The sequence below is a fragment of the Nicotiana tomentosiformis genome, chromosome 3 (genome assembly GCF_000390325.3).
Source record: "Nicotiana tomentosiformis chromosome 3, ASM39032v3, whole genome shotgun sequence".
NCBI classification, from domain to species: Eukaryota; Viridiplantae; Streptophyta; class Magnoliopsida; order Solanales; family Solanaceae; genus Nicotiana; species Nicotiana tomentosiformis.
Genome location: NC_090814.1, coordinates 147,401,512 through 147,411,410, shown reverse-complemented (window position 1 = coordinate 147,411,410; position 9,899 = coordinate 147,401,512).

Here is a 9,899-nt window from a genome sequence, read left to right as displayed (position 1 = left end):
CAAAACACTCTTAAAAAGGAGGAAAGGAAGAAACAAGAAATGAAAACTCAAGTTTTGTTGGTGTGTCTAAAATGAACTAATGACCTTCCCTTTTATAGGTGTAAAAGTCTTGGCCTCTTAGGTGTAAAAGAAAGATACAACTTGTGCAAATGATGCCCACCACACAATGCAATATTTTTGGGTCCCAAAGAATATTGCCAACAAAGTTTACACTTTGCAAAGATGCTTATACTTATGTGAGATGGACTCCATTAGACAAAATATTGGCCATAACTACAAATCTCCACCTTGGCCTAATTTTGACTAATATAGTAAGTTTGCTCCACCTTCTCCGCAAAAGCCCCAGTGGACATATATCAAAATTTAATGCCATCAAAATCGGACAAGTTGTCTGATACCGAAACTGTAGTATGGCCTATAGCAGTAGAGCCCAATAAAGTATACAATGAACCAGATCTGTGTGCTTTCATGATCACAAGAGCACCTTGAAAAAATTTCAGAACTTCACCTTCACTAGTGAATTTGCACCCAAGGGATTCTAAAGTGCCCAAAGATATGATATTTTTCTTCAACTCAGGAATATATCTAACATCGGTGAGAGATCTCACCACACCATCGTGCATTCTTATCGAATTGTACCTTTGCCAATAACATTACAAGTAACATTATTACCCAATTAGACAACTCCACCTGCAACTGAATCATATGTAGAAACAAGTCTTTGCTAGGACATATATGATATGAACTACCGGAATCTAAAATCCACTCATTGTCTAATCTGAAACTAGTTTCAGTTGCTAAAAATATAGTTCCCTCAATCTCATCAGTTGCTACACTAGTTTCGGCGGTGTCAATATTTTTGTGCTCATTTTTTTTTTCTTTATGCTTTTCTTTATTTTTTAGTTTATAGCATTCAGAGATAATGTGACCTTTCTTATGACAATAGCGACACTGTAAATTATTGTATATGAATATGGAGTCGGATTTGCCTCTAACAAATAAGCCAACTTCCGCTTGAGTTTCACTAGCTTCCCCAATAATATCACTATCTATCTGTTCTTTTGATTTTAAGATAGATTTAATATCCTTATAAGAGATATTATCCTTTGCATAAATCATAGTATCTCTTATATGCTTAAAAGATGGGGATAGAGAACAAAACAGTAACACAGCTTGATCCTCATCTTTAATTTCAGCATCTGTATTACTCAAATCCATAAGAATGGAATCAAAGGTGTCAAGATGAGAGAGAATAGAAGTACCTTCACCCATACGAATTGTATAAAGCTTCTGCTTCATGTAAAGTCTATTTTCCACCGTCCTCTTCATATATAAGGTTTTCAATTTTTCCCACATGCCTTTGACTGTGCTTTCTACAGAAACTTCACGTAAAACCTCATTTGAGAGATTTAAAATAATAACTGCTTTTGCCTTTTTGTTTATGACGGCAAACTCCTTATCCGTCATTTTATCTGGCTTCTTCTTCTTTCCTTGCAACGCCAAATCTAAGCCATCCTGAATTAGGATAGCCTCCATCTTTAAATGTCACATTCCGAATTTTGTACTTCGATCAAATTTCTCAACATAAGTCTTTGTTAAAGTCATATTGGCTACTGAAATAAACCCGGTTAGATCCGGCTCTGATACCAATTTGTTAGGATCGAAACCCCGGGTAGTGCAGAATTTAGCCAAAAAACGGTATAATGACAATAACAAAGGCAATGCAAGTTGATAATAATGGCAATTAAAGCATATAAAGAAGACATCAATTTAACGTAGTTCGGTCAAAGTGACCTACGTCCACAAGTGTAGAGGAGCAATTTCACTATACGAATAAGAGTACAAAATTAGAGTATATACTCTAATTAATCCCAAATACCCTAAGAGAATAACCTCACAAGATCACTCCAATGAAAGGGTTCACACAAGTGCTTCCCAACACTAACTCTCATACAAAACGCTCTTAAAAGGAAGGAAGGGAAGAAACAAGAAATGAAGACTAAGTCTTGTTAGTGTGTCTAAAATGAACTAATGACCTTCCCTTTTATAAACAAAAAAGTTTTGGCCTCTTAGGTGTAAAAGAAGAGATACAACTTGTGCAAATGATATCCATCACACAATGCAATATTTTTGGGTCCCAAAAAATATTGCCAACAAAGTCTACACTTTGCAAAGATACTTATACTTATGTGAGATGGACTCCATTATCCAAAATATTGGCCATAACTACACAATGCACGTAATACGCATGTAGCAATGTCTTGACCAGATTTTTTATGTTCTCCGTCATTATTATTATTATTGTTATTATTATTTGTTTATACTCATTTAGTATCCAGTATTTACTGACCCACTAATCCAGATTTTGCGCGTTGAATTACTAAAAATTCTCATTTCTACATTGCACCCTTCCCTGTTGCTGATCACCTTGTGAGGTCAAGACTAGTGCATTTATCCAAAAGTTATTAACTTTTGCTTTAAAATAATAGACTAGATTGTGAAGCATGAACAAACACATTTTACATGAACTAATGATAAAGTCAAAAGTGAGCACAATAATCATGAAAAGAAGAACATTACCCGAAGTTCCACTCTGCGCAAGCATAAGGACCTATTCGGAGAAAGAAATATATATAGTCCATGAGACCCAACTAGCTTTGCAAACTTGACAATATCATATCTTCCTTCAAAGTTATACTGAAAAGGGAAGCATCGAAAGAGAGAAGCAGTTCAGAAATATCAAGAACTAAAACTAATCAAGGTTAAAGAAATTATATAGCAGAAAATACAAAAGATTCAATTGAATACAAGACCGACAAAGCAACAAACACCAAAATGCAGGGTCTTTCATGAAATGAATACATGTCCTCTCACTGGCTTGTATAAACTCCACATCTGTACCACCTTCTTTGCTCCTAGCTATCAATTGAGGCCACATCTAGCTATGACATGTAAAAGGCTTATATAAACTCCAAAGATATTGTACCATGAGGATATAGTGCTTTGAAGTTCCTACACTATATCTAAGTTGCTCCGACGCGGCAGTTTAAATGCCGCACCTGTGTCGACACAACACTAGTATGGGTGTGGGTATGGGATCCGTATCGGAGTTGGTCAAATAATTTTGGGTACTTTGACCACGACCAGACGGAATAATTCGAGACGAGATACAATTTGATTCCCGAAATCAGAACCAAAACTAGATAAATTTGAAGAAAATAGCATATCTTATCTAGGAAATGAATCATTTACTTATCTACAACTTGAGAATAAAAAAGAAATTCACACTTTGCGAGATATACGTAAGTATTCCATAAAATTTCTCATAATTTAGAGATTTTTTTATATTTTTATTTTTTTGAATTATTTTTAGCTGGATCCATGCACCCGTATCCGTACTAGGATCCGTATCCCCGAATCATAGAATTTACATCTCGAAGGATCCGACCTCTATATCCGCACCCGTATCCGAGCAACTTAGCACTATATTCTTCAAAGAAATATAAGCAAAACCAAATAGATAAGTTCCGCTAACATACATCTCTGTTGATTGTTTTATTTCAGACTTTTATGAAACATTAAACTTAGATTTCTATTAGGTTCTCTAAAACTTCAGGAAATTACTGTTCCAAGAAATGCATTAACTCTAACAAGAGCATATCTTTCGTTTGATCTCTGTCAAGATATTAGAATGACACTACTAGAAATTCGCTAAAAACCGACCCAAAAAATCGACCAAAGTTGGTCGGTTATGGCCAATTACCGACCAAAACGCGACCATTTGGATGTGGACGATATTTTGATGGTCGGAATGGCTTACCGACCAAAGTTGGTCGGAAATTACCGACCAACATTGGTCGGTAGCTTTAAACGATCATCTGACAATTTAAATTATTTACCGACTAACTTTGGTTGGAAACATATTTTATTAATTTAATTTTACCGACCAAAGTTGGTCGGTGTAATTAATTTATGTTATTTTATTAATTATTAAAATTTTAAAAAAACGACCAACTTTGGTCGGTAATTGAAAATATATATATTTTTTAAAATAATTAAAATTAAACATTACCGACCAACTTTGGTCGGTAACCTCAACAGTGCAGGCAAAATACCGACCAAAGTTGGTCGGTAATGTTGAATTCTGGGAATTCAATGTTCATTAACGGACCAACTTTGGTCGGTAATTTACAATTAATGTTTTTTAATTAAAAATCGACCAACTTTGGTCGATTTTTTGGGTTTAGTTTTAGCATAAAATGCCTGTTTTGGTAGCTACACCACCTGCCAGCATACCAATACCCCTAACAACTGAATTACAATAACAACACAACAACAACAACAACAACAACAACAACAACAACACAACAACACCAACAACCAAACATTCAATATATACTTTAAAACTAACAAATTAAAGTTCAATTGAACATAACAATCCAAAACCAAGTTAAAACTAATTACAACAAGTTCAAAACTGGTTCTATTTGTCTAGTTCAAAGTATATAAAAGTCAAGTGGTGTTTTCTACAACACCATTATCACCGTCTGATGAACTTTTATTTACAAGACGGTATAGAGAACGGTCTTGTGGAGGACGGGAGGAACGATCACGAGGATTTATATACATATTGGCAAAGATCACGGGGATTTTCATTTACAAGACGGTATAGAGAACGGTCTTGTGGAGAACGGTCTTCCTAAAAGTTCAATTTATATCCTAAAAAGTTCAATTCATATCCAAAAGGTCTAATTTATATACTAAAAGTTCAATTTATATCCTAAAAGTTCAATTCATATCCAAAAGGTCCAATTTATATCCTACAAGTTCAATTCATATCCAAAAAGTTCAATTCATATCCTAAAAGTTCAATTCACAAGAACAAATCCTAAAAACTAAAAGTTCAATTCATATCCTACGAGTTTAAACATAAACTAAAAGTTCAATTTATATCCTAAAAATTCAACCCATACCCTAAAGGTTCAATTTATATCCTACAAGTTCAATTCATATCCAGAAAGTTCAATACATATCCTAAAAGTTTAATTCACAAGAACAAATCCTAAAAACTAAAAGTTCAATTCATATCCTATGAGTTTAAACATAAACTAAATGTTCAATTTATATCCTTAAAATTCAACCCATACCCTAAAAGTTTGATTCACAAGAACAAATCCTAAACCCTAGATTCTAACTAAACTATTTAAGACAATACAAAGTTAATAATTCAATTCTAAATAAATTATTCAAGACAATACAAACTCAAAATTGAAACACTCATCAATTGAAACTAATTCATAACTAATTAACAAAACCTAGAATTAACAAAGAAATAAGTTGTAATTCAAACCTAGAATTTTTAGGAGGTGGAGAAGGAGGCAGCGCAGCAGTGGCAGCTGTGACGGCAGCTGGGCGGTGGCGACGCGGGGTGGAGAATGAGATTTGTGTGAGGAAAATAGAGAAGGAGAGGGAGAGGTATTAAGTGAGGAGTTAGGGGATATTTGGAGAAGAAAGGTAAGAGAAATGGGGGGAATCCCGTATTTCAATTCTGATTTCAGAATTACCGACCAAAATTGGTCGGTAATTTTTGTCGGTACATTAAGTGTTGACCGTTTGACCAAAAACCGAACAACTTTAATCGTTTTTTTTTAAAAAAAACTAATTTTTTTTTTGTGTTTTTTTCTTCTTAAAATATTATAAACTATAAGCATTTATTTTATTTAACTATATAATTATTATAAATAATTATAAACTATAAGCATAATCTTTATAAATAATTATATTAACTCTTTACTTTTAATAAATTATAATAGTATCTATCTAAGTAAATTTTCTAAGTTATAATTAAGTATATGAGTAATTTCTCTTTCACACACATATACACGATATTGTAATTGATGCTAATAACTTTTTTTTTCATTCGTTCATCACTAATGATGCATCGATGAATATTATAAGTCGATGAATTAATTTACAAATAGATATATTTGATGATAAATTATATATATTAATTAGGATCTTCACAAGTCTATCCCTAAAAGAACCCGACCCTGTGGTCCTGGCGCTTCGTGTTCTTATATATATATACGGCTATACCTATACACACACACACACACACACACTTCATTGTAATACTTTAACTATATATATGGCTTGTTATAGCATATGTTAGTGTGTTTATATATATAACACACACGCTTCATTGTACTACTTTAACTACATATATAACATGTTATAATATATGTTAGTGTATTCATTATTTGTATTATAAAAGTATTAACGGATTACATTTATATTATTTAGATAAAAAATATTAATGTGATTCAAATTAAAAGTTTGACCATGTTTGACCTGTTAATTTAACTCGTTTACTTAATACTAATAACTTATTTCGTTTCTTTAGTTTGTTATCCATATATATATATATATATATATATATATATATATATATATATATATATATATATATATATATATATATATCACACACACATACATGTCAAAGATGTTTAGTATTAATTCTTCTATTTTTTATTCATTCATCACTAACAATGTATGACATAAATTAATCGATATAGGTCGAGACGTTTTATTTTTACTATTAGTCGATATAGGTCAAACGTTTTATTTTTAATATTCATCGATTCATCTAAGTTATAAGTGTATGAATCAATTTACAAATAGATATATTTGATGATAAATTATATATACTAATTAGGATCTTCACAAGTCTATCCTTAAAAGAACCCGACCCTGTGGTCCTGGCGCTTCATGTTCTTATATATATGGCTATACCTATATATATATATACACACACACATACACACACACTTCATTGTAATACTTTAACTATATATATATAGCTTGTTATAGCATATGTTAGTGTGTTTATATATATAACACACACGCTTCGTTGTACTACTTTAACTACATATATAGCATGTTATAGTATATGTTAGTGTATTCATTATTTGTATTACAAAAGTGTTAACGGATTATATTTTTATTATTTAGATAGTAAATATAAAAGTGATTCAAAAGTTTGACCAATGTTGACCTAATAACCAACCAACTTTGGTCGGTTATTTCTAGAAAATAAAATATACCGACCAAAGTTGGTCGGTAAATGCTTCCCCTGCATTAACCGACCAACATTGGTCGGTAATTTTAAATATAAATTCTTAAATTTTATAAAATATTTTACATAATAAAATAATTATTAAAATTTAAAAAATTGGGTCCACATTACCGACCAAAGTTGGTCGGTAATCCAAAAGTTTTTTTGACTAAGCAAGTCTGACTGGGTCAACTTGTTGACCAATTTACCGACCAACTTTGGTCGGTATTTATTTTTTAAAAATGTAAAATATTTTTTTCCCAGTTTCCGTCCAAGTTGGACGGTTTTTGGTCGCTTTATTTGACCGACCAACGTTGGTCTGAAACTTTTAGTCAGTTTTTAGCGGATTTCTAGTAGTGTGATTTTTAGTGGAGATAAAAACAATTGGTGATCTCTTCTCATCTGTCCAAGTCTTGGTGGACAGAGTTACCCGGTTCTTGTGCTGGTATCCTTTCGCATTAGATGAGGTGCGTATGAGCTGGCTCGGACATGGCGGTTATCAAAAAAGATATTAGAATGATTATCTCCTTATTAAGGGACCTGAAAGTTCAGATGTTATCTCATTGAAGCACAATTTTAAGAAATTAGACAAAGCAAATTAATGCTTCCCTTGAAATTCATTTCAGGAAAATATTTTAAGAAAAATGTTCTTTACCATTATTTCCTACTTAGTTCCCCATGAATCCAAAGAATAATCCACATAACAGCTACTTTTTACTTAATCTTTTTTATTCTTTTCAATTCCATGGAACTATAACTCATCACTCCGATATAACATACTCCACATTTTTTTATTTTCTTTCTTTATAATCTTGGGGTCCAGGCAAACTTGCGCGTACCTACACTAATTCTACAGGCTGCTACCTCTCACCAGTACAACACTCCACATTTCTTTATTTGGAAAGTATTTACTCTTTGAGTTTCCATTTTAGCTCTTGATTAATGTTCTTAGTATAGTTATGACATAGTATGTTGAAGTATGTTAAATATATAATAAAATTATGTGCCAAATGTTTGCTTCTTTTTCTTTTTTTTCTCTTTTTTCTTAAACTCCGTCTCGGGTCAAACAACACAAGAGAGCAGCAAATTCAGAGAAAAAAATTAATAACAAAAAACAAATAAATTTAGGGAAATATTAAAGACCTCTGGAGTGGCGCGAGGGTAGTGAATGCCTGCGGAGATAAGAATACGATGTTTGCCGGCGATGATGAGAGCATGGTGATCATAGGTAACATTGAACGGCTTGAAATGCTCGTCGTCGACAATCACAAGGTGTAGAGTTAACGTCGTTAATATCCATAAGAGACCGAGAGCTGCTTTTCTTTTAATCACTATTTTCTGTTTTGATACTAATTTTTGTCTCAAATGAGAATATATATGTAATACCTCCAATATTTTAAATGAGGACAAATGGGGTATTTAGTAAATAATTTAAGTTTAAAGGGAAAAAAAAAGAGAATTTAACTAAATAAACAAAAAAAAAAACAAAAAAAGGGAAAAGATTTGGAATTTAAAACAAAAGGGCCGAAGCCCATAACAAACACATCTGCCCCAAAAAATTAAAAGGGTTAGGGGAAGGTGATACGAAGTAAAACAGAGGAGCTTGTGGAAGTTGTACATTGCGCTGCATAATTGAAACATAACGGTCAATTAGTTAGGATTAAAGAGTTTTAGAAATTTTTATTTAAGTCCCTTATCTTTTAAATTAGAAGTTTCTTAAATAACACATTGACCCCTTAATTTTCTTTGTCTTATATAAACTAAGTCCTGCCCAGAATTGTACTGAGATGGCATATTGAGTAGATTATACAGCTGTAATCCTTAGGTTGTTTTCATGATTTTCTCCTCTATATAGGTTGTAATTATCCTCTTTTATGGGATGAATGAAAACCTCTTTTATTTTGCCCTAGTTTATCTTTGCATTTATCTTTTCTTTTCCCTTTTTTCCTTCTTTTTCCGGCTCTCTTCACTGTTCCATTGCCCTGCGTATCAGTGGTATCAGAGCAATTCTGTCACGATCTAAAATTTTCCACCGACGGGACCGTGATGACGCCTAATATTTTACTTGCTAGGCAAGCCAACGTTAGAGAATCATTAAACCAATTCCTTATTTCCATTCAGTAATTAACAATAATTAACTATGATAAAATATAATAAGTGTGAAATATCATAAAACTGTATTAATTACTACCACCCGGATCGGGAGTCACAATTCACGAGCATTCTAGAATTTACTACAAGTAATAGTCTAAAAGAAATACAAATGTCTGAATAAAAGAAACAGTATAACAGAAAGGATAGACGGGGACTTCAAGGTCTGTGAACGCCGACAGATCTACCTTGAGTCTCCGAACAGCGGACCAATAGCAAAATCTAGATCAACCCGAGCCGGTACCAAAATCTGCACAGAAAGTGCAGAGTGCAGTATCAGTACAACCGACCCCATGTACTAGTAAGTGTCGAGCCTAACCTCGACGAAGTAGTGACGAGGCTAAGGCAAGGCACCTACGAATCAACCTGTACAATTTAACAGTGTATATACAAATAACAGAAATGAAGATCTAAACTGGAATTGTCGGGAGGGGAACATACTGAGGAGAATACAAGATAAAGAATTACAACAGAATGATCACCGGAGCAGTCAATATACCATGATTCAACAGGAATAGTGAATACAGTAAGAAAAAATGCACGGCATCACCCTTCGTGCTTTTACTCTCAATATCACCATAAAATTAATAGAAATGACACGACATCACCCTTCATGCATTAACACTCACAT